Source organism: Pristiophorus japonicus, chromosome 1, assembly GCF_044704955.1.
Source record: "Pristiophorus japonicus isolate sPriJap1 chromosome 1, sPriJap1.hap1, whole genome shotgun sequence".
Lineage (NCBI taxonomy): Eukaryota > Metazoa > Chordata > Chondrichthyes > Pristiophoridae > Pristiophorus > Pristiophorus japonicus.
In genome coordinates this window covers 96,419,678-96,443,615 of record NC_091977.1, presented here as the reverse complement: position 1 = coordinate 96,443,615, position 23,938 = coordinate 96,419,678, and the positions used below count along the sequence as shown (strand labels likewise).

The 23,938-nt window shown below is 44.1% G+C and overlaps 1 protein-coding gene across 4 annotated transcripts in view; it reads right to left on the bottom strand.

Annotated features, from left to right (window-relative positions):
* The window catches only part of LOC139264746 (guanine nucleotide-binding protein G(I)/G(S)/G(O) subunit gamma-7), a 446,997-nt gene that overhangs the window by 324,652 nt on the left and 98,407 nt on the right, over positions 1-23,938 (bottom strand). For all 4 annotated transcript variants that reach the window (XM_070881795.1, XM_070881804.1, XM_070881814.1 and 1 more), the window contains exon 2: positions 11,819-11,894. The gene's annotated coding sequence lies outside the window, so the exon portion shown is untranslated. The remainder of the gene's footprint in view (positions 1-11,818; positions 11,895-23,938) is intronic.

Here is a 23,938-nt window from a genome sequence, read left to right as displayed (position 1 = left end):
TGCCTGTCCTGGGATCGAAGGTCCTGACATCGAACTCCTTGGCAACCAGTTCCCACTAGTGGGGGAGATGTTGCTTGGAGGGCTTTCTGCCCCCTGGGAGGAACAGGATCTCCCTCCTGCTGTGCACTGCCTGGTCCAGGGCCTCCAACACAACATCAGAGAACCTGGGTGCCTTCTCTGGACCTTTTCCACCTATTTTTCAATCTCAGATTTTTTTTTCCAATTTCAGAAGTTTCCCTGTTGTCTGCAGCCAGAGTGCATCTCCACTTTAAGCTATGCTGGCTGCCTTTAAGTGGCATCAGAGATGCCCGATTTTCTGCTTCACCCCCATAAATAAAGTGTGCAGCCAGTGAATAGTGCGGATATAGTGCTGGCTGCACACCTAAATCAATAATAATGAGCTGCCAGCACAAATTTCACATGGCCTCTGGGAACACGTCAAAAGGCGTATTCTGCGTACGAACCTCCTTTCAGGTGCAATTGAATTTCTAGGTCAGGAAGTCACCAAATCTTAAATCATTACAAGGTTAAGATTTTGCCTTAGATATTCCCTTGCATACAACGGTGCTAGTAACTTCCATCAGTGCTCTGAGCGTCTTACAGTTAGGGAAGTCCCTATACTGCCCGATGGGGTTACTATCACCTTCGATGGCTTTAGCCCCACCGCAATGGCGTAACACAGGAATATGAATTGAACTGGGTATATATGCGCTTTGTCAATCTTTCCGAAGGTGGAATGAGAAGATATGGTAAGATGAGGTGAGCTATGAATTGTTAAGCTGTTTTATTTCATCGCAAGTGCTCATACAAACCAACAGTTATCTTTGAACTAAGTGAGTACAATCATTACATGTCTTTGTGCAATCCAAAATAATGAATTTGTTACGTTTCCTCAGATCAGTCTTGCTTGACTTAAACAAAGTAACTTCTCATGCTTTCTAACTTTCTCAGTGTTTTTGCTGTGTCTGTCATTGCAGTATCCTGTTTTTTTTTAAACTGATTGAGTGTCTGCCTCTTTCTTTTATCTTCCTTTGTTCACAGCCAAAAGGGACCAGAGACTTCCCAACACCATGCGTGTGAGGTGTTTATTGTTTGACAAGATCGGTTAATGAATTGCTTATTTCGTCCGTGGGGAAACAACATTAAAATTCAGTGGAATTTTAACCAGCTATCAGCTCAGAACCTTTTTTCACTTGTGTGAATACATTATGCTTTAGAATACAATTAAAATAAACTATTTTTCCCAAATTCTTTCTGTGGAAAAAGATCAAAAAAAGACATTCCACCTCCATGAGGCTTTTGTCAGCCCTCCTCCCTGAACTTAGTGGGCTTCCTTACCCCAAAACCCTCTCTGTGGTAGCTCCTCAAATTCTGCCCTCTTGAGCATCCCTGATTATAACTGCTCAACCATTGGTGGCCATGCCTTCAGCCACCTAGGTCCCGAGCTCTGGAACATCCTCCCTAACCCTCTCTGCCTCTCTACCTCTTTCCTCCTTTAAGAGCTCTCCTTAAAACCAACCTCTTTGACCAAGCTTTTGGTCATCTGTCGTAATTTCCTTTTATGTGGCTCGGTGTCAAATTTATTTGTTTTGTCTTATAACACTCCTGTGAAGCGCCTTGGGACATTTAAGGCGCGATATAAATACAAGTTGTTGTTGTAGCTTTCTTTCTTTCCCCATTTCCCCCCACTGTGGAATCCTTCATTCAAAACTTCATGCTTACAGTCAAATACATAGCTTGAAAAGGATTGATCTGCAAGGAGAACAATTAGAGCACACTTTTCTTTTACACTTGGATCTTTGGTTTCAGGTATTTTTAGACAAGCACATTGCCATGAAGAACTGCATAAGAATATGAAGAATTGTTGACGCTAAACATGATATTCTTCACTGTGCTTCTTACACACATTCTATTAAGACAGCATTAAACTGCAAAGACATTCATGCTGGGAATATCAGTGATACACTTATGCTTAGTAGAAGTAGAGGCATTGATTTCAAATAAATCAACTGGAGTAGAGGTGGATTATTCAGCTAAGGAGCAGAAATAGAAGACTAGTATCAAGAGAAATATTCACAAACACTATTAGTGCAGAAATTGGATGAAAGTGGAGATTTGGGATTAAAACTGAGGCTGCACACTGGAAGCTAAGACCGTCCACGGTTTAAAATGCAGTCACATCAGGGACATAAATGTTTTGACCAGATGCTGGACGGTGGATGTGTATGCAGGAAAGAGACACAGTATAACAGTAGGCAACTAGTGGTATTGTGATATACACGGTCCTCTCAACATAAAAATCTACTCTAGATTCCAGCCCTGAAAGTGCCTTCTTGACAGTCACGAGTCGTAAATCAAATCATCATGAATAATCACAGCCCAGTTTATAGTATAAAGATGCTCATAATCGAGCACTAAAGCACTTGCATGATAAGAGACTACAAAGAAGACTAGTGTTGAAACCAGAAATGTTACAGCGATGCACTAAGGTGGAGCACAATGTTCAGGTAAAGCCTAAAGGACTTTACACTACTGCAATTCGTACTATGCCTGACTTGGAAATGCTTGATGCAGACAGTGAGTGTAAAAAGTATAAATGTGTTGCATTATCTGGTATCCTGATGACCATAAAATTTTTCCTTTTTTTAAGAAAAAATATGGGAAATTAGAGCAGACAGCTCGATATTATGGTCTGGAAATTTGCCACCTTGCGTCCTTTGTTTGGCGAAATTTCACCATTTTTGGCAAAGAACGGCAAACCGGGAAATTTGGAGAAGTCTTGCACCGGTGGTTTTTAAGTACCGCTGGGGAAAGGACAACCGGCGGCAAGACTTGAAATAGTGCTTTCGCAAAAAATTTGGCTCACAGCACACCCGTAGTTAGGACGAAAAAAATGCCCGGGAAAAACCTGCGCTGCAGCCCTTGGAACAGCGGTAGGTATGAAGACCTGCAAAAAAGGTAAGTTAAAATTTGTATTTTTTATTTCATTTGCAGCGATTAGATAGTTAAGTGTCTTGTGAATGTTTTGTGATTTTTTTTATTTTTTGCAATTTTTTGGGGGTCTTTTCCCCTTCCCTAGACCCAACTCACAGCGGTATCGGCCTCGGAGAAAAGTTGCAGAAAATTCATGGTTTGCACCACGAATCCTCATGCAACGCCAATTTTTACCACTAGGAAAACTGAAGCCCGAATTTTAGGTCTCGTAGCGGTAGTGGAGACATAGCGGTATTTTTGGCGAAAAAATACCACCATCACCAGAAACTTCTAGCCCTATGTTTCTTCCTGGGCTACTGCCTGCAATCAAAAGGGCATGCCCTCCAATTGGTGCTTCCCTGTAGGAACACGATTGGCTGTCAGTGGGATAATATATCCACAGTGCCTAAAGCTGATGCTTTGTTGCAGTAGAAAAAAGATTATCGTGTTACAAATTGGTCAGCATTCATTTCTCATACTTATCAAACCCGTTCCATCTATAACTAATGTCCAGCACATCAGATACTTTACATTGAAAGTGGATATAAGAACATAAAAAATAGGAGACGGAATAGGCCATTTGCCACCTCGAGCCTGCTCTGCCATTCAATAAGATCATGGCTGATCTGATTATGGATTCAGCTCCATTTCCCTGCCCGCTCCCCATAACCCTTTACTCCCTTATCGCTCAAAAATCTGTCTATCTCCGCCTTAAATATATTCAATGACCCAGCTTCCACAGCTCTCTGGGGCAGAGAATTCCATAGATTTACAATCCTTTGAGAGAAGAAATTTCTCCTCATCTACGTTTTAAATGGGCAGCTCCTTATTCTAAGACTATGGGCTAAATTTTACACTTTTGTGCTTATTGCCCCAAAATGGGTGTTATTTCCGGCATGGGTGGTAAAAATGGGTTTTCTCACCCATTCTCAAAGCACCTAATCTCCATTTTTGAAATTGGACGTTACTGCGAGCGATATGAAATGGGCGGTAGCATTAAATCTCGCTGACCTTTTGCCATAAAGTGTCGCCGTCCTTAGCAACGGCATGGCAAAGCTCGATTCCTGTGATTCAGGAGGTCAAGAGTCATCATGACATGCACAGAAGAGGAGACAGAGAGAGAGGGAGCTCAGAGGGACTGAAGGCGTGTGTGGGTGTGGTGTGTCTGCTTTGGGAGGAAGGAGGGAGACTTTAGAGCTTTACAGCAAATAGGGAAACAAAAATGAGCTGTTACCAGCCGCATATTTGCACGAATTTGACCTACAATGAAGGGAGAGGAGGAGGCATCACAACATGCTGTGGAGACTGACGCTGGAGAGAGCAGTGAGGTGGGAGAGAAGCACATTGGAGGGCACAAAAGAGCGAGGAGGTTCTCGGACAAGGCCAATGCCTCCCTCCTGCAGGAGGTCGAGTTACGCTGGGGTGATTTGACGCAGGGAGGACGTGGGAAGCCCACCCCAAAGGCCTACGAGAAGATATGGACTGAAATAGCAGAGGTGGTCTCGGCGGCAACCAACGAGGTGCGTGAGGGCAACCAATGCCGCAAACGACGGAACGACCTTGTGGGATCTGCAAGAGTAAGTATTACATTTATTTACGTGTACTTATATATTTATATAATTTGATTTGGAACAGTCATGAGTGAGGTCTTTCACTTTTACCGGGAATGTTTTACTCAAAGCCTGCGGTCACGCTGCACGTCTTTAGATAAAGAATGATAATTATCATAATAATCATGATTACATCTGTCGGTTATGTGTTGGATCAGTATCTGTGACAGTACCTAGCAATGATATCACGCAATGATCTCATGCCATGTCGTCCTGTCACCTTTTACACAAGAAGCTATCGATAATGAGGTCCGTGCAGAGGCAAACGGGTGGGGTGCCACCAGTCCCCAGCGACATCACTGAGATGGAGGAGCGGGTGCTCGCACTTGTGGGGAAGCACCCCCGGACAGCCACGGAAGCATCTTCAGACCCTGAAATGATGCCATGTGAGTAAAGCTTACACCATTGCGTGATGTAAAGTCAATAGATGCCACACCCACTCACATCCGAACGATCATATATGATAGATGATTTCTAAAATTGCCCCAGAAATAATGCTGGCCTAATGAAAATCATTACAATGCAAATGTGTTGATGGTCATGAAATGTGATACCTATGATTTTGAGAGCGGTGGTGCTTTTGTCGTGCATATGCTGTGTGTAGCGCTGGACTCATCTTGTGACCCTAGCACCCCCTTCTCCTCTAATAACCTCGTTTGTGTTTTGCAGCTCAGCCAGCAGCGCAAGACCACAGAGGCTAGAAGGTGGGGGCGTGGGGCCCGACTCTCTGGACGATCCTACATCTGGTGTTGAGGAGCTCCGATTCTCGTCCGTCAATCCGCTGGGTCTGTTCTCCATGGATGAGAGTGCCGACTTCGAGGAACCTGCATCGCCACACTCCAGAAGCCAGTCCACCCCAAGGCCATCGAGTGGTCGTCCGGTCATTCCTGCCTCCACTCTGGAGGTACCAGCCCCAAGCACCTCACCACAGGGCACCCCATTTGTCCCCAGGATAGTGCCGACCCCATGGAGGCCTCTTGGACGTGGCATGTCTGATCCACGAGCACCACATGAGAGTGGGGAGATGGTACAGTTGTCCAGGAGGACTGTAGATATTGGTGACTAGCTCATCGAAGCGTTGGGAGGCATATCCTGACAGCTGGCCACCATGACTGAGTACATTCCATGGATGGCAGAGGCCCGAGATGCGATAGTCAGGAACACTGCTGGCACAGGCCTCCCAGTAGTTCCAGAGCGCGGCACTCCACCCCTAGGTTCCGCACCACCACTGCAAACGACAGATGAGAGCAAGGACCAAGATCCTGCTTTTGCATCAGAGAATGTTGCCACCTCGGCACCTCCCGCTCCCGTACCCGTGCAACGACGCATCTGCCTTCATCCCCCTGAGGAGCTCCTCGGCCAGACGCCGTGGAGCGAAGAGGGGAAGGGGTAGAGGTGGGGAGAAGAAGGGGAGGGGGGAAGGAAAGTGAGGTGCATGTCTGCAGGTGATGGCTGTGTTATATCTCTATCTGGGTGTATGCAATTTGTTGTAATTTATGGGGGGAGGGGACCACCCTCCTGCTTTGCCTTTGTATTCTGTGTTGCTGGACATGTTGAACATTTGATTGATGTCAATGGTGGAAAAAGCGGGGTGTGGGCGAGGGTTGGGTGTTTTTGCCCGTGATACTTATGATTTCAGACCAATGTTGATATAAAAAAATTTTTATTGAACATAACCTTGTTGCGTATTGTCTCAGATAGCTGGACCGTTACACACTGGTGATTCCTTAACATGAAAGAGTTAAATAAAACTTAACTTCAATCAACGTAAACTTTAACTGGCACCAAGTTGATGGGCACCATTGATGTCTGAGTTGCACACACAGCAGTGTGACAGCGTTGTCACTCACAGCAACGTTCTTTCAGGCAAATCGTTCAGATATCATCTCCTTACATAAGAGTCTTGCAACTATGTAGCCATCACAGGCCCTTTCCTGTGGTCTGGAGGGGTTCGTGAGCATGGTTGCATAGCCAGCCTGATTGTCTGGCCCTAGGTCAGCGTCCAGCCCCTCGTTGTCCTCTTCCTCTCTCTCCTGAGGTGGAGCATCAGTCCCTTCTGACAATTCTTGGCCCCTCCTGATAGCCAGATTGTGCAGCATGGAGCACACGACCACAAATTGACCTACTTGCTCAGGGTTGTATTGTAGCTCCCCTCCTGAGTGGTCCAGACATCTGAAGCGCTGCTTAAGCACAGTTACTGTTTTCTGGACCACATTGCGTGTGTCTCTGTGGCTTTGGTTGTATCGCTTCTCGGCCTCAGTGTGGGTGTCACGTAGGGGGGTCATCAGCCAGGTGGCTAGGCCATATCGGTTATCACCAAGCAACAAGCATTGTCCTTATGGCTGACTCTGAAAGATGTCAGAGACAGTGCTCTCACGCAGGATGTGAGCCTAATCGAAGGTGCCCGGACATTTGGCATTCACTGCCATTATGATCTGGTTGTGGTCGATAACTAGTTGGACTTTCAGGGAGTGAAATCCTTTTCTGTTACGAAAATGCTACGGGTACGAGAAGGTGGCCGCATGGCGATGTGAGTGCACTGTATAGCTCCCTGCACCCTGGGGAACTTAGCAATGCGGTAGAATGCTCCAGCCTTTTCAGTCTGAGCCTCCGTGGTCATGGGGAAGCTGATATAGTCCATCCTTCTCGCGTACAGGGCCCCCGTGACCTGTCTAATGCAGCAATGGGTGGCATGGTGAGACAGAGGGCAAATCTCGACCGCGGAGGCCCGAAAGGAACCGGACGCATAAAAAGGCAGTGCCGTGGTGACCTTGACCTCGACCGACACTGATGTCCTGATGGCAGGCTGCATATGTGGCCTGATGGGTTCACATGTTTCATTGATCACCACCTTGTGGAAGCGCAGTCTCCAAAGGCAGGTGTGCTCGGAGACGTCGATGTAAGACCTCTTTCCCCTGTATGTGCGGGGTGTGTATGGTCTGGTTGTCCTCCTCATTCTTGCACATCTTAAATTGGGGACATAATGATGTGCATCACATATTGAGCCATCTGCACCATCTGCGTATTAATCGATGCAGGCTGAGAAATGGCTGGCCCCATAGCAAAGAAAGTATAATAGTGATTGATCAGAAGCAATACTTTCCTCACTAAAATACACCTAGAGTAAACCCCCAATAGTCCAGAGTCTGAAAATATGTCTGTTGAGATGGTCACTTCACCTGAGAAGAACTTCAGAGTCAATGCAAACTCTTCCGAAGTTAAAGTAACCTTTTGAATGAAACGAACTGCGATTTTAAAAAATGGCAGCCACACCGCTGGCTTTTGTTCAGAACAGTTCCACTTTTTCTGGGTGTTTTTTGGGCGAGCGATATTGTGGGCGATATGTGTGTGAGGTGATGAAAGTGACGGTGGGCGATCTCCTGGGCATTAGTTTCGCCAAATATGATCTTTACGATAAAAAAAAATGGGCGGGCGGTATTATTGAATCTCAGCGTTAATTCCGTGTGGAAAGTAACGCTGGGCAATATTATGGGCGTTGATTTCACCCATTCTGATGATTCCGCCCCCAAAAAGTGGGCGGGTGGTATTATTTTTTCCTGGGGAATGTAACGTTCAGTGATAGGTTTCCGAAAAATGCCTCTTAGTTTCCATTTTGTGGCTAAATGGGCGATATATGGGCGTTATACATCATTTCAGCGGTAAAATGGAAGTTAAGTGGGCGATAAGCATGCAAAAAACATGGGAAATCTAGCCAATAGTCCCCTAGTTTTAGTTTCCCCTATGAGTGGAAATATCCACTCTGCATTCCCCTTTTCGAGCCTCCTTATTATCTTACACGTTTCAATAAAATCACCTCATATTCTTCTGAACTCCAATGAGTATAGGCCCAACCTACTCAATCTATCCTCATAAGTCAACCCCCTCATCTCCGATATCAACCTAGTGAACCTTCTCTGAACAACCTCCAATGCAAGTATATCCTTCCTTATATACGGAGACCAAAACTGCATGCAGTACTCCAGGTGTGGCCTCACCAATACCCTGTACAGTTGTAGCAGGATTTCTCTGCTTTTATACTCTATCTCCCTTGCAATAAAGGCCAACATTCCATTTGCCTTCCTGATTACTTGCTGTACTCGCATACTAACTTTTTGTGTTTCATGCACAAGGACCGATCGAGAAATTGCTACTTCTACCCCGAATGTGCACGCTATGGTCGATGCCTCAAGTTGTTTCTTGGTTTTAACAGAAAAGGGGAGCAGTTATAAAGCTATCAAACTAATAGAACCAGCTTTTTATTCCTATTGGTTTTGGATTAGTCTGTTTGAAGAGAAAAACAGCAGCAGCAGCTCTAACCCAGAATTACTAAGACACAAAGTAGTTGTTATAAAGCAGCACCATAGGAAAGTGGTCAAGTAGTTTTCTAGAGAATTAAAGGGAAACAAAACACCTGCAGGCAAGTCCCCAATGGCCTTGGGTATCTCCAAGAACAAAGTTCCAGAATGACATCAGCAGATGCTTGAATGCAGGTTGCTAGTGTGCTCCCTCAGCTGCTGAATGGCATATGCTTTGGGACACAATTAAATATAAATGTACAGTACAAGATTAAATACTTCAAGCAACAGACCTGTATTTGGCACAGTTATTGCACACCAGAAAACAGAGTGAATTTATTTTAAAGACTATTTATACTAACCTGAAGTTACATATCTATACTGGCCAGTTTACTGAAACATCAGCTCCAGCAATCAATGCGAGACCACCGGAAGTCAATTTCAAAGTTAAATGTTATATATGGTTTTCGCTTCAATGCATTAACACAATATCCATTCCATAGCATCTTTGTGTGGATGCCTGAAGCATTTCTGATGCTTACCAAAAGTGGAGACACATACAAAGATGCTAAAACATTTGAAGAGAGAATAGGGGAATATAGCAGGCAGTAGAGGAGAATGACAGGAATTAGATTACAGGTCTGACTGCTGTTTTATACTGGCCAGAATCTAAATCTGGACCATAATAAGGCTTATCTTGATTTCACGAATACTGATTCAGAACTAGTAAATCACATTAGTTTCTGGTGACAAGCAGTTGGTGATGAGCAATGTTCCCTTTAAGCTGCTCGGCCGCGTGGCCTCAAGGCGCTCGAGCTTCCGGGCAACTGGCTCACTGGCTTTAAATGATAAAACTGCGCCTGTGCGGCTTTTTGAAGGGTTGCGATGCTCTTTAAAGGGGCTGTGTGGCCCAAAATAAAATCAGAGGGAACATTGGTGATGAGCAAGTCTCATAAATGCCATTGGACAATTTGGGACATCCAGATGGGCTGCGGCATCTCAAGGTGCCTTCAATAGGTCATTCCACCATGTTGAGGGCCGATGTCTGTTGTATAGCCGTTAAGGATTATCTGAAGTTTGGGAAACAACTATTGGAAAGCTTTACCTGGCAGCTAGGTATCCAGGTTTCAGGGCCTGGCTTGCAGAGAGTTGCTGCTGAAGCTCTCTACCTCTAACTAATGGAACCACCACTCGATGGGATATGGAGTGTATCCATCTGTGGTTAGAATGATGATGACAATACACCAGTTGGATCTGGGTAGAGTCCGAGGTGACATGCCCAATAATAGAAGATTGGAACCAAGTAAACACTGTGTGACAAATTAAATAATCCAATACCTGAGCCAGGGTACTCATCAGTATTCCAGAGTACTGTTAATGATTGACTAACCAGTCTGACTCAGTGATTGGACAGGTAGACCAGTCACTGCGGGGGGATTCTTCCCACTCAGCTGCAGATAGACATGTAAGCCAATACTCGAGTGGGTAGGGTAGTCAAGCCGCAGAAAGTGCTGGTAGGCTGTGCAGTTTTAGTTGGTTAAACTCCAACAATGACTCTGGGCACACTTGGAGCTCTATAAGCCTTGGTTCTTAGAAACCTGTGCCTCTGGCATTATGTAAGTGGGGTGTGTCCCTACAGGAAGAATGGGTGCGGGAAACATAAACTCTGCTAATGTGGATTACTCAGTGGCTTAGTTTGTAGATTCTTAAGTGTGGTGATGAGTTTCAGTGTATGAGACAGTTGGCCAACCACAAATCTAATGTTGCAAGATAGAATCTGAACCCTTCTTGTTCCCCAAAGCCTCCAATTTAAATGTCTCATGCTCATGTTTAAGGCCCATGATGGCTTCACCACTTTCTAGCTCTGTACCCTCCTCCAACCACACCGCTACACCCAGCTCCAACCCCCACCCCCAACCCACCCCACAGCCTGGAACTCTGTTCTTCTCAGCTTCCATAGGCAAAGCTGACATTTCAAGTAGCCCTGTTTTCCTTTTTTTTTGGTTAAAAATAAATGTTAAATGATTTTGGAAACAAGTTATTATGTATATAAGCTGGGATTGATCCTCTTAGAACGGACTATGTTCAGTGGAGATTGGATAGAAGTGTTCAAAATGATGAAGGGTTTTGATAGCGTAAATAAGAAAAATTTGTTTCTGCTGGCAGGAGTGTTGGTAACCAGAGGACGCAGATTTATAGTAATTGGCAAAAGAACAAGAGGGCAGATGAGAATTTATTTTGCACATTGAGTTATGATCTGGAATGCACTGCCTGAAAGGCTGGTGAAAGCACAGTCAATAATAACTTCCAAAGGGAATTGGATAAATACTTGAAAAGGAAAAACTTGCATGGCTCTGGGGAAAGAGCTGGGTAGTGGGACTAACTGAATAGCTCTTTCAAAGAGCCAGCACAGGCACGATGGGCTAAATGGCATCCTTCTGTGCTGTATGATTCTATGATCTATCAATGATCTATGTACAGACGGTGCAGTTATATCCAACTTCATCTGGAGATGTGCCCAAAGCTGGGTATCATCACCGGAAGTTCAGCCAAATATTGTTGTGGCCCATGGAATGGAGGTCTCAATGTGAAATCAAATAACGGCAGGGAGCTACTTTGCTGATTTGAAAAGAACAGATGCTGATTTTTGATTTGGATCACTGGGAAACTTATCCTGGTCTCCGGCTATGTGAGATACCAGGATGGGATGCTTAGAGGAACTACCAAGCCTGCACCACACAGCTTCTGTCAAGTCACCCGTAGTTCTATTTTTTTCTTTTGTGGATACTATATAAATACCAGCTATGTCTGTGATCACTCATGACTCTCTGTCAATCTCAGCCACACCACTGGAGAGAGGTAATGATGAGGCACCAAATACACCTCCACAAGGGGGTGGGAAACAAGGAGGACATGTCAGCCTTTGTTACTTTTGCATACCTGCTGGTGGCCAGTTGCAGAGCAATACTTGACAGCGGTCTGAGGATAGGTGCTCTCTTCCTTCTCAGTCAAAAACCTAAAGGAGGAGAAAAGAAAATAATTAAGAAAGATTTGAAAACTGTGTCCTGACTTGGGAAATACCGTCCAGCAATATAAAAGGTTAATGTACGTATAATTGGAGAGTTAATTAACACAATAATTAAAGGATCAAAACTTTGTGGGTAGATGAAGCTATAATTATAGGTGATCTTTATATACTACACAATTGTCAACATGCAATTCTCTGCCATGAGTATATGACACTTATTTTGAAATCTTTCACAATTAGAGCCCAAATATTCATTTATTTATAATAACGTATAGCGTGGCATTGGTAAAGCCACTGTTGTTTCCTTTTCCAGTTTATTTTCAGTTTCCTCCCCCTTCTCTGGGGTAGAGTTACACAGGTTATCTGATATTAGAATACTGTGCACAGTTCTGGCCTCCAAATTTACAAAGATGATACCAGAACTGAGGGGTCCGGTCTTCTGCGCTCCGTTTTTCGCCCAGAACAGCGGCAAGGGCGGCAGTGAGGTCTTCTGCCCCCCGCAGGGATCCTCAGGTCCAGTTTTGCATCGGCGCAGAGCAGCACTGCCCAGAAGAGCTGCGCCGGTGTGCAACACACCTGGTTGTGACACCGGTCGAGTTTGAGCTCCTGCCCGACCCGTCCGCCCACAATGACCGCCTGGGAAATCAGAAACATAAAAATTTACAGCGCAGAAGGAGGCCATTTCGGCCCACCATGTCCACGCCGGCCGACAAAGAGCCGCACTGCCCTCGGTCAGCAGCCCTGAAGGTTACATATAAACCTATGAACAATGGCGGACAGGTAAAGAACATCCGGCCCAACCAGTCCACCCCACACAACTGCGATACCCCATGAATCGCAACATTTTACACTCCACTTCATCCAGAGCCATGTGATCTCTAGTGTTATAAGCTCTAGAAACATAGAACCATCAAAAATAGGTGCAGGAGCAGGCCATTCGGCCCTTCGAGCCTGCATCACCATTCAATATGATCATGGCTGATCATGCAACTTCAGTACCCCATTCCTGCTTTCTATTAGTGAATATTCCGAGAGGACTAATCAAGGCATCCACTGGAGATAGAAGTCCCTGATAGGGGACCATCATCACCTTTCAAAAACTCAGATGTCTCCAGTTTTGAATGCAATACTTAATTTCCCAACTGTAAGAGAAGATCCCTTCAGTGAAACAGGGTGAGCGTAGGATTGGTCATTGGAGTTGCAATACAACCTAATAGGTTTTGTTTCTTTTATTGTTTCTTTTATTGTTTTGTGGTCAGATGACTAGAATTGTCTATTTTGCTATGTTTTGAATGGTTGAATAGGACAGTCTAGTATGATGTATATTTGGAGACCTGCCATCTTGTGCCAATTGGCACCAGCAGCAACAGACATTCTAACTCCCTGAGAAATCTGAAGGTAAACCCTGAACTGGTGGGTATGGGTAACACAAGATTCTTGTCTAATTTAACCACCTCCTCTAAATCCAGAGATCATTAGTTTAAATCCTAACACAGCCAGATGTGAAATAGAATTCAATAAATCAGGCTGTTTGTGAGCTAGCACCAGAAAAATTACAATGAAAGTTTCTAAATTATGATTAAAAAATGCAACTATTTCTCTAATGTCCTTCAAGGAAGGGAACCTGTCACCGTTTCTCCGTGTGGCATATACATAACTCCAATACAACTTTCAATGCCTTTTGAAGTGGCCTGGGAGCCCACCCTGTTATAAGACAAGGATATTCACCTTTAACGTAGAAACATGTCACACAACACTTCATGGAGGTGCAATCAATCAAAACAATATGCAATCAAAAGAGATGCTAAGACAAAGACAGAAATATTAGAAAAAGTGGCCAATGGGATGAGTTTGAAGGAGGCTCTTAAAAAGACAGGGAGGTGGAGGCGTTTGGGGTGGAATTGCTGTGGCACAGCCCTAATGGTGGGAGGAAGGGAGAGCCAGTGTCAGAGAAATGGAGAAATCTGGCTGGAGGCCGATGATGTTACGGAGATGGAAGTAGGCCTTTTTTTGTGATGGTGGAAGATATAGGATCGGAAGCTCAGCTTGGTGGTGAATAGAACACCAAGGTTGCAAACAGTCTAGTTCAGCCTAAGAGTTGCCAAGGAGGGGAATGAAATGGGTGGCAAGAGTATGGAGCTTGTAGTAGGAGCTGAAGACGTTGGTTTTGGTCTTCCCAATGTTTAGCTGGAGAACATTTGCTACTCATCCAAAACTGGGTGTCAGACAAACAGTCTGACAGCACAGAGGCAGTGGAGAGTTTGAGAGAGGTGATGGAGAGGTGGACCTGGGTATTATTACTGTAGACACAGATGTTTTTTAAATTCATTCGTGGAATGTGGGCATCACTGGTAAGGTCACCATTTATTGCCCATCCATAACTGTCGTTGAGAAGGTGGTGATGAGCCTCCTTTTTGAATTGCTGCAGTCCATGTGATGAAGGTTCTCCTACAACGATGTTAGGTTGGAAGTTCCAGGATTTTGACCCAAATATTAGGAGGAAGAGGCTCCATGAACATCTCCATTCTCAATAATGGCTGAGCCCAGCTAAAGTTCACCACAATTCATGACTGGATATGGCAGGAGTGCAGAGCTTTGATCTAATCAGTTGGTTGTGGGATCGCATAGACTCTGTCTAGAGCATGCTGCTTCTGCTGTTTAGCATGCATATAGTCCTGTGTTGCAACTTCCCCAGGTTCACCCCATATCTGTGAATGATGTCACCAAAAGCCAGCATGTCGATAAGGAAGACGAGGGGGCCAACGATAGATCCCGGAAGGACTCCAGAGGTAATGGTGCAGGTGTGAGAGAAACAATTGCTGGAGATGCTCTGGCTATGATTGGATAGGTAAGGTGGAACTGCACGAGGGCAGCTCGATGGAGCTGGACTACAGAGGAGAGGTTTTGGAGGAAGATGTTGTGAACGACCATCCCAAAGGCTGCAGAGGCTGAGGAGGGATTATGCACTATCAGTCACAAAAAATATCGTTTGTGACTTTAATTAAGGCTCTTTTGGTGTTTGTGGAATGGAGAAAACCTAATTGGAGAGATGCAAACAAAAGAGAATAAGAAATATTGAACAGACATATCAGCAACAACTGAGGTATTGAAACAGCGCAAAACTGAGCCAATCCCAACAAAATTGTGCCCGACAATGTCCTCTTTGCTAACATCTGGAAAGTGGTGCTTAGATTGCGCCAGCTGTTCCACAGAGTCAAGCAACAGCCTGACATAGTTGTATACACAGAATCGTATCTTTCACCCAACATCTCAGACTATTCCATCAATATCTCTGGGTATGTCCTTTTCCGACAAGAAATTAGCCTGGCAAATTACAGTCCCATCAGCCTCCTCCCAAATCAGCAGCAAAGTGATGGAATCAATCCATCAGTAAAAGCAATTAGTAGTGCTGTTAAGTGACACCCACTCACCAATAATCTGCTCACCAATGCTCAGTCCAGGTTCTGTCAGAGCCACTCGGCTTCTGACCTCATCGCAGTCTTGATCTAGATATGGACGTAAGAGGTGAATGACAGAGGAGAGGTGAGAATCGCTACCCTCGGCATCAAGGCAGCATTCAATTAAGTATGGCCCAAAAGAGGTCTCGCAAAACTGAGGTCAGCGGAGGTTAATGGAAAGGAGGTCAGTGGCTGGGGTCATTCCTGACACCAATCATTTAAGTCTCAGGACATTACTGCCATAGTGCCTCAGAGCACTGTCCTTGGTCCAAACATCTTCAGCTACTTCATTAATAACCTTTCCTATGTCATAAGGTCAAGAGAGGGGCAATTCACTGACAATCACTGTTCCCTCTAATTTTTTTCAAAAATCTGCACGTGTGATTTTTGCATTTAAAAGCCAGCTGCGCAGGAGCTCCAGGCAGGCATTGAAGGGAATGTTACTGACTATGTTCCCCAAATAATGGAGCAGCTCATCCCAGCCTACAGTTGGACCCAGATAACATCCAACCTTGGGCTGACAAGTGGCAGGTAACATTTGTGCCACATAAATGCCAAAAAATGGTCACCTCCAAGAGAAGATAATAGGATTGGACAGCGTCAACACAGATTTATGAAAGGAAAATCATGTTTGACAAATCTGTTAGTTTGAGGTTGTAACTAGCAGAATAGATAAGGGGAGGGGGGGTCAGTGGATATGGTGGATTTGGATTTTCAGAATGCATTCGATAAGGTGCCACACAAGAGATTAATAAGCAAAATTATGGTTCATGGGATTGGGAGTAATATAGTAGCATGGATTGAGGATTGATTAACGGACAGAAAACAGAGAGTAGGAATAAACGGGTAATTTTCGGGTTGGCAGGCTGTAACTAGTGAAGTACTGCAAGGATCGGTGCTTGGGCCTCAGCTATTCACAATCTAGATCAATGATTTGGATGAGGGGACCAAATGTAATCTATCCAAGTTTGCTGATGATACAAAGCTAGACAGGAATGCAAGTTGTGAGGAGGATGCAAAGAGACTTCAAGGGGATATAGACAGTCTAAGTGAGTGGGCAAGAACATGGCAAATGGAATATAATGTGGAGAAATGTGAAGTTATCCACTTTGGTCAGGAAAATAGAAAAGCAGAGTATTTTTTAAATGGTGAGAGATTGGAAAATGTTGGTGTTCAGAGGAACCTGGGTGTCCTTGTACATATATCACTGAAAGTTAACATGCAGGTTGAACAAGCAATTAATAAAGAAAATGGTATATTGGCTTTTATTCTAAGAGGATTTGAGTACAAGAGCAAAGGCATCTTATTGCAATTATATAGGGCCCTGGTGAGACCGCATCTGGAGTACTGTGTACAATTTTGGTCTCCTCATCCAAGGAAGGATATATTTGTTGACTGAAGGTTGACCAGACTGATTCCTGGGATGAGGGGATTATCCTATGAGGAGAGATTGAGCAGACGAGGCCTATATTCTCTAGAGTTTAGAAGATCTCATTGAAACATACAAAATTCTTACAAGGCCAGACAGGGTAGATACAGGGAGGATGTTCTCCCTGCTGGGGAGTATAGAACCAGGAGTCACAGTCTCAGAATAAGGGGTCGGCTAATTGGGACTGAGATGAGGAGAAACCTCTTCACTGAGAGGGTGGTGAATTTTTGGAATTCTCTATCTTAGAGGGCTGTGGAGATTCAGTCTTTGAGTATATTCAAGACAGAGATTGATAGATTTTTGAATATTAAGGAAATCAAAGGATATGGGGACAGTGCAGGAAAGTGGAGTTGAGGTAGAAGATCAGCCATGATCTTATTGAATGGAGGAGCAGGTTCGAGGGGCCGAATGACTTACTCCTGATTCTTATGTTCTTATGAAATTACTCAACAACCTACCGTAACCTTCCATTGCACCAGCATTGTCGAGTCCCCCACTATCAACGTCCTGGGGGGTCACCATTGACCAGAACGAAGAAAGAACTTGCATCATGTCGTTCATGACCAAGGATGCCCAAAAGTGCTTCAATGATCCCTCAATACCTCACCACCATCAAGTCAGGAGTGTGAGGGAATATTCAACAATTGTCTGGGTGGGTGCAATATAACGTGATTTCACCAGGTGGCACTGTAACACAATTAAACTTATGACCAGTGGCAAAAAGTAAACAATACAAATTCTGCTGCCTACATTGTCTGCATTTCTTTTGGAAAATAATGTTGAGGTGCTGAAAATCACAACTGCCCAGTGGAAAATCCATAACCTTATTATTGGAAAATGCACTGCATTTGATTCATTTGTAAACACAGGATCTATTTTAAAATTCGTATAATTTGGTATGATCCAATAACAATCCAGTCCACCCAACTCAGGCTTATTGTTGGGCAAAAAAAACCTGTTGTGATGTCATTAAATCTTCTGATTGCAAATTGCTCTTATGGTGCCATGTTACAATGTGTAATTTATTGTCTCCATGTCTATTTTATAGATATGGCTGTTCCTTCTGCAAAGGATCCAAGGACCTGGAATTCTTATCAACAAAATCTTTAACCACTGCATGCTCAAATAAAACCACCTTTCACTGCATGCTGGAGAAAAACCACCATATTTTTAAACCTTTTACAGTTAATTGCATTTATATATTCTCCTTTTCTTCCCCAATTTTTTTTTTACAGAAAGAAACTTCAATCCTCTTTTATATATACATACATTGCTATTGTTTTCATCCCTACTTAACTAGACTGGCCTCTGTCACGCTTTATTCTATTTTGAGTTGCTCAGAATGAATTGCTTGTAGCTTCACCAACATTTGCTTAAACTCCTCCCATGTTTTGACTGAGGATCTCACAATCATTACTGTGCTCTTACTTTTCTAAATCGGTTTTGAAGCCTGACCTTTTGGAGTCCACTGTTTTTGTATCACTGGTCCCGAAAAGCTGCAAGGAATCTGCCGAAGACCCATTGTATCTCCAGCGGGAGACTGGCAGAGGCCACCAGAAGATGACAGGGACTCCATTGCAAAAGCTTCCTACTATTTCCAAGATTTTCTGGCCCACCATTTATGGGACAGAAGCTACTGAAAATTTAAAAGACAAATGTCGGTGGCGGGGAGAACTCCCTATATTAGGAGTTCCTGCTTTCCCGGATCTGACATAGTACTGGATGTTGGTACGCTCAGTGAGATAAGGCATAAAACCTGCGGATGGACACAAATGGCCTTAATGCCACTTAATGGGAATGGGGGGGGCGGGGGGGGGATAAGATGGGTTTCTAAATCAGGCCCCGGCTGAAGCATTGTAATTTCTTTTTTAAAATGATCCCGTTTTCACAGGGGGTTGAAGTGGACAAGGCTGAGGAGTGGAGGCCTGGGCAATCCCTCAGTGCAATGCAGGTCCCGGATGATCCAACTGCATAGAACAGGAGATGCACCCACAGTGGTGCTTGTCTATGCAAATTAGGTGCCCTCCCACTGATCCCACAAACTCTGCCTCAGTCAGCATTGGAGGGCACCTGCAAGCATAATCCTGGCATAATCCCATAGATTTCGGAGGTCAGTATGTTCTTCCATACCCTCATAGACATTTCAGTTATCATGACTGCGATCATCAGATCCTTGATTCCTTACTTCTACCTTCATATACCAGAACTGCTATCATTATTAAAGATTAGATCCAAAATAGCCACTGACCTCGTTGGTTGTTCAACAAAGAAAGTAAAGTAATCCTACATTTGCTTTAGAAACATGCACTTCATCTATAGAAACATTTCTTACTCTATCCTCTCCTCCCTTCCAGAAGATCTATAACAACCAGTAATGACCTTTTTTTTGCTATTATGGAACTCAGTCCATATTGACTCAGCTGCATCTGCCAAGGCACTTTTATCATTTCTTTCTATGAATGCAATGGTCTCTCTTATCCATGTTCATCTGCCTTCTGTAAGCTCAATATCCTGTTATTTGTCTCTCCCAGTCAATATCCTGGTTTAAAAAGAGGTCTCCATGTAACTGATTACATTGCACGTTTCCTTCTATTCGTATGTTTTGAATCCTGCAAAACTGTTTCCTGTGCTCCTAGCATTAATATAAAAAGTATTTTTTCTTTGCCAATTTTCTGTTCCCCCACCCACCTTGTTAAGCACCGACTCTTTTCTGAGGCATGATTCCACAGGTGCTAGATGCCCTCTGGTACCTCTTCAGTGGCCCCTATTTATGCATAAGCCAGAGATGATGCTCAACCACATGGGATGAGGGAGGTATGGGGGGTTGTCACAGGTGAACCATTACTATAACTGGAATACCATAATAATAAAAACTGGCGGGTAGGCTTAGACCAAATGGTCTGGCATGACAACTTATCAATAAATTTCCTACCCAGCACCTAGCATCGTAGAAACACAATCACAAGGACTGCAGCAGTTTAAGAAGGCAGCCCATCACTCAACTAGCAGTGGCCTGTAAATACAGCAATGCCAGCGCTGCCCACATTCAAAGATCCAAAATTAAAAGAAAACTAGCAATATTGTTTTTAGCGCTCTGCAACGCCCTTGCCTGCCCCACTCATATCAGCAACAGGTACTATGTGGCTATTGTGCAAGCCACCTACCCCCCCTAGCACTGCTGTATGTAAGATGGAAAACCAGGCAACATAAAGTGAGGAACATTGCAAGCCCATCATTGTAGTACACAATGCATTTGGCCAACTGACTACTAAATGCTCACTTGAAATAACATAAGCTACTGTATCTCTTGTGATTTGAATAAGTGTTAAGTACTGACTTCTGAAGGAACCCTTATAAGACAGGCAACATGTTCCAATGATACACCAGCATTCCATCGATTATATATTAAAATTGTTGGGTGGTTGCAACATTCTATTTGCACTGAAAACTCTCAAGGCTAAATGAAAACTGAATTAGTTACAGTGTAATCTACATTTACCCACAGCAAACAAAAAAAATACCCACCGACTGTTTTAAAACGAACTGATGCAAGTACATTTTGTGATTTGATTTCAAATGTACGTTCATTGACTAACAATTTAATGGCCTGGAAATTGCAGTCAGAGGCTTGCCGCCCGCATACGCCTCTGTACCAAAAGAAAACCACGTACTTGCCTTGTGCCTCCTGAGCTTCGGACTCTTGCGGTCCTCGGCCTGCAGCCGTATGCCTGTGTAAAGACCCACACATTCCAGGGGCACATGCGGTTCACAAGCGTCCCTGGGATCACGTGGGCCTGGCCAACTGATGAAAAAGGGGGATTTCACATGTACGCGGATGACACCCAGCTCTACCTCACTACCACTTCTCTCGACCCCTTCACAATCTCTAAATTGTCAGACTGCTTGTCCGACATCCAGTTCTGAATGAGCAGAAATTTTCTCCAATTGAATATTGGGAAGTCCGAAGCCATTGTTTTCGGTCCCCGCCACAAACTCCGTTCCCTAGCCACTGACTCCATCCATCTCCCCAACTTCTGTCTGAGGCTGAACCAGACTGTTCACAATCTTGGTGTCAGATTTGACCCTGAAATGAGCTTTCGATCACATATCCACAGCATAACTAAGACCATCTATTTCCACATGCGTAACATTGCCCGTCTCCGCCTTTGCCTAAGCTCATCCGCTGCTGAAGCCCTCATCCATTCCTTTGTTACCTCTAGACTTGACTATTCCAATGCACTCCTGGCTGGCCTCCCATCATTCTACCCTATGTAAACTAGAGGTGATCCAAAACTCAGTTGCCCGTGTCCTAACTTGCACAAAGTCCCGCTCACCCATCACCCTAGTTGCTCACTGACCTACATTGGCTTCCGATTAAGTAATGCTTTGATTTGAAAATTCACATCCTTATTTTCAAATCCCTCCCTATCTCTGTAATCTCCTCCAGCCCCACAACCCCCCGAGATGTCTGCGATCCTTTAATTCTGCCCTCTTGACCATCCCTGATTATAATCGCTCAACCATTGCCTTCGGTTGCCTAGGCCCCAAGCTCTGGAACTCCCTGCCTAAACCTCTCCGCCTCTCTTTACTCCTTCAAGACGCTCCTTAAAACATATCTCTTTGACCAAGCTTTTGGTCACCTGCCCTAATTTCTAGTTATGCGGCACAGTGTCCAATTTTTTTAATCTCATAATACTCCTGTGAAGCGCCTTGAAATGTTTCACTATGTTAAAGGCGCTATATAAATACAAGTTGTTGTTGATTCTTATTTTGCTTATGAGAATTCCATTTATGTATGGAAACCTCAGAAGCATGGTAGAAAGCACCTAATAAATAAAATTTCACACACCCCTTAAATAAAAATAAATGATCACCGGTTCAAAATTAAAATACCCTTTAATTAAACATTTAAAATAAAAATGTTATTTTTTGAAAAATAAATTTAAATATTTTTAAACGGGACAAAATTTACCTAAACTAATTTTAAATGTAAGTGAATATTTAAATAATTAAAAAATATATATTTTAACATTTATTTTAACCCTTATGCTAGTAAAAGAAGGCCTTACACCTGCTTTTACCAGGCGTAAGGATTTCATGGGTATTCGCTGGGCAAATAGCCCAACCCTGCGCCAGCGAAAGTGAATTTGCAGCTGATGCAGTGAATCTGACCAAGCGAAACTTGACAGATCGCAAGTTCCAGGTTTTCACACATGCGCAGCTGTCAGAAGCACCGTAAAATCCGGGCCATTAAAAGCTTAAAAATTGAACACTATTAAGGAAGATATAATGTGCTTGAAAATTCTCCTTGAGGCCGAACAGGAGCAAGCCCAAAGCACTTTAATTTATTATGTGAACAATTAAGTAATTATATTCTGCTCCCATTTCCCACGTCAAGATTATACCACTCAAGTCAGGCTTGGAATTCATTGAAATGCTTTTTTTCAAAAGACTACAATGTCTTTCAGGAGGAAAAAGCTTGCATTTTTTTTTAAACAAGATTTTTTTCATGGCAGTACTTTTTGGTTCCGTTTTTCTCCAGCATTATCATTGTTTGGCTTGATCATTCTGGAGCTGGACGTGTGGCTGCACAGCTTGCTCCCACACTGCTGCATTTGCCCTCTTAATAACATTGACTACACTTCAAAAGTAACCCATTGGTTCTAAAGTGCTTTGGCAAGTGCTGAGGATGTAAAAAAAGATGTTATGTAAGTGCAAATTATTTTTTTAAATACCTTTATTAAAATGGCAGAGAGAAAATGTTCATACAAACCCATGAAGACCTTTGTTGTTATTAATAGAGCAGCTCTGCCCAGAACCCAAGTGGAGCAAGACTGTTCCAGCTCGAGGGGTAGTGACCATTATCATGTTTATGCTTCAATACTTACATGCGGTCCTATAAAATTTAATGGAAAGTTGAACGAAGATAGCCTCAAATAGCCATCTTTACTGAAAACCTTAGGGGCCAAATACATTGGTTAGACACCAAAGCAAAAAAAAAAGGCAACCATATTCGGTTCTTCCCTTCCTTTCGTTTCCCACATTACAACAGTGACTACACGCCAAAAGTACTTCATTGCCTGTAAAGCGCTTTGAGACATCTGGTGGTCCTGAATGGTGCTATATAAATGCAGGTCTTTCTTTCATGTCTGCTATGTTTCCCAGGTGCATAAAGCTTTCTCTACAAGTACTGTCTTGAATCATTCTTAGTTTCTTAAATTTCTGCCAATAAAGTTGTCATGAAATCATAAGTCCTGAAAATATCACATTTTACAATATCATAGTCCATAACACCAACAGAATTGAAACAAGAAAATGAATAAGAGAATTTCAGTTAAAGAGCTTGAGTTTCATTTAGAGCTTGGGAGATGTCGGCAGGCAGAAGATCAAGAACGAGAGGAGCACAGATTGCAGGAACATCAACTTACATTTATGCACCTTTAATGTAGTAAAGTGCCCCAAGACAGTTCACAGGGAGTGTGATCAGACAAAATTTTATACCGAGCCACATAAGGAGACATTAGGACAGGTGACCAAAAGCTTGCCAAAGTTTTAAACAGCCACTTAAAGGAGGAGAGAGAAATATTGAGGTAGAGAGGTTTAGGGAGGGAATTCCAGAGCTTAGGGCCTTGACAACTGAAGGTGGAGCAAAGGAAATACGGGATGCGCAATAGGCCGAACTTAGAGGAGTGCAGAGATCTCGGAGGGTTGCAGGGCTGGAGGAGGTTATAGAGATAAGGGGCCCAAGTTTCCACAAGAAAAAAAACGGGCGCCCCTCCGAGCAGGGCGCCCGTTTTTCGCGCCTAAAAAAATCCTCGGTATTCTCCACCTACTTACAGGTCCTCTGGCCCTCGGCGCAGCCAGCACGAGCTGTGGGGAGGGGGGGCGGAGCCAGGTCCCGGCGCTGAAAACAGTGCCGAGACCTCTGCACATGCGCGCTACAGTCGGCACACAAGTGCAGTAGCTCCAGGCGCCGAACTGTGTGGGAGGGGCCCGAAGCACGCAGCCCCTAGCCCTGGCTGAATGCCCTCACTGGGGCTCCTCCCACGGCCAGCTCCTGCTCCCCGCCCCCGACAAGAACCGACCCGACCCGACACCCGCTCCCCCCCCCGCCAACCAGACCCGACCCGACACCCGATCCCCCC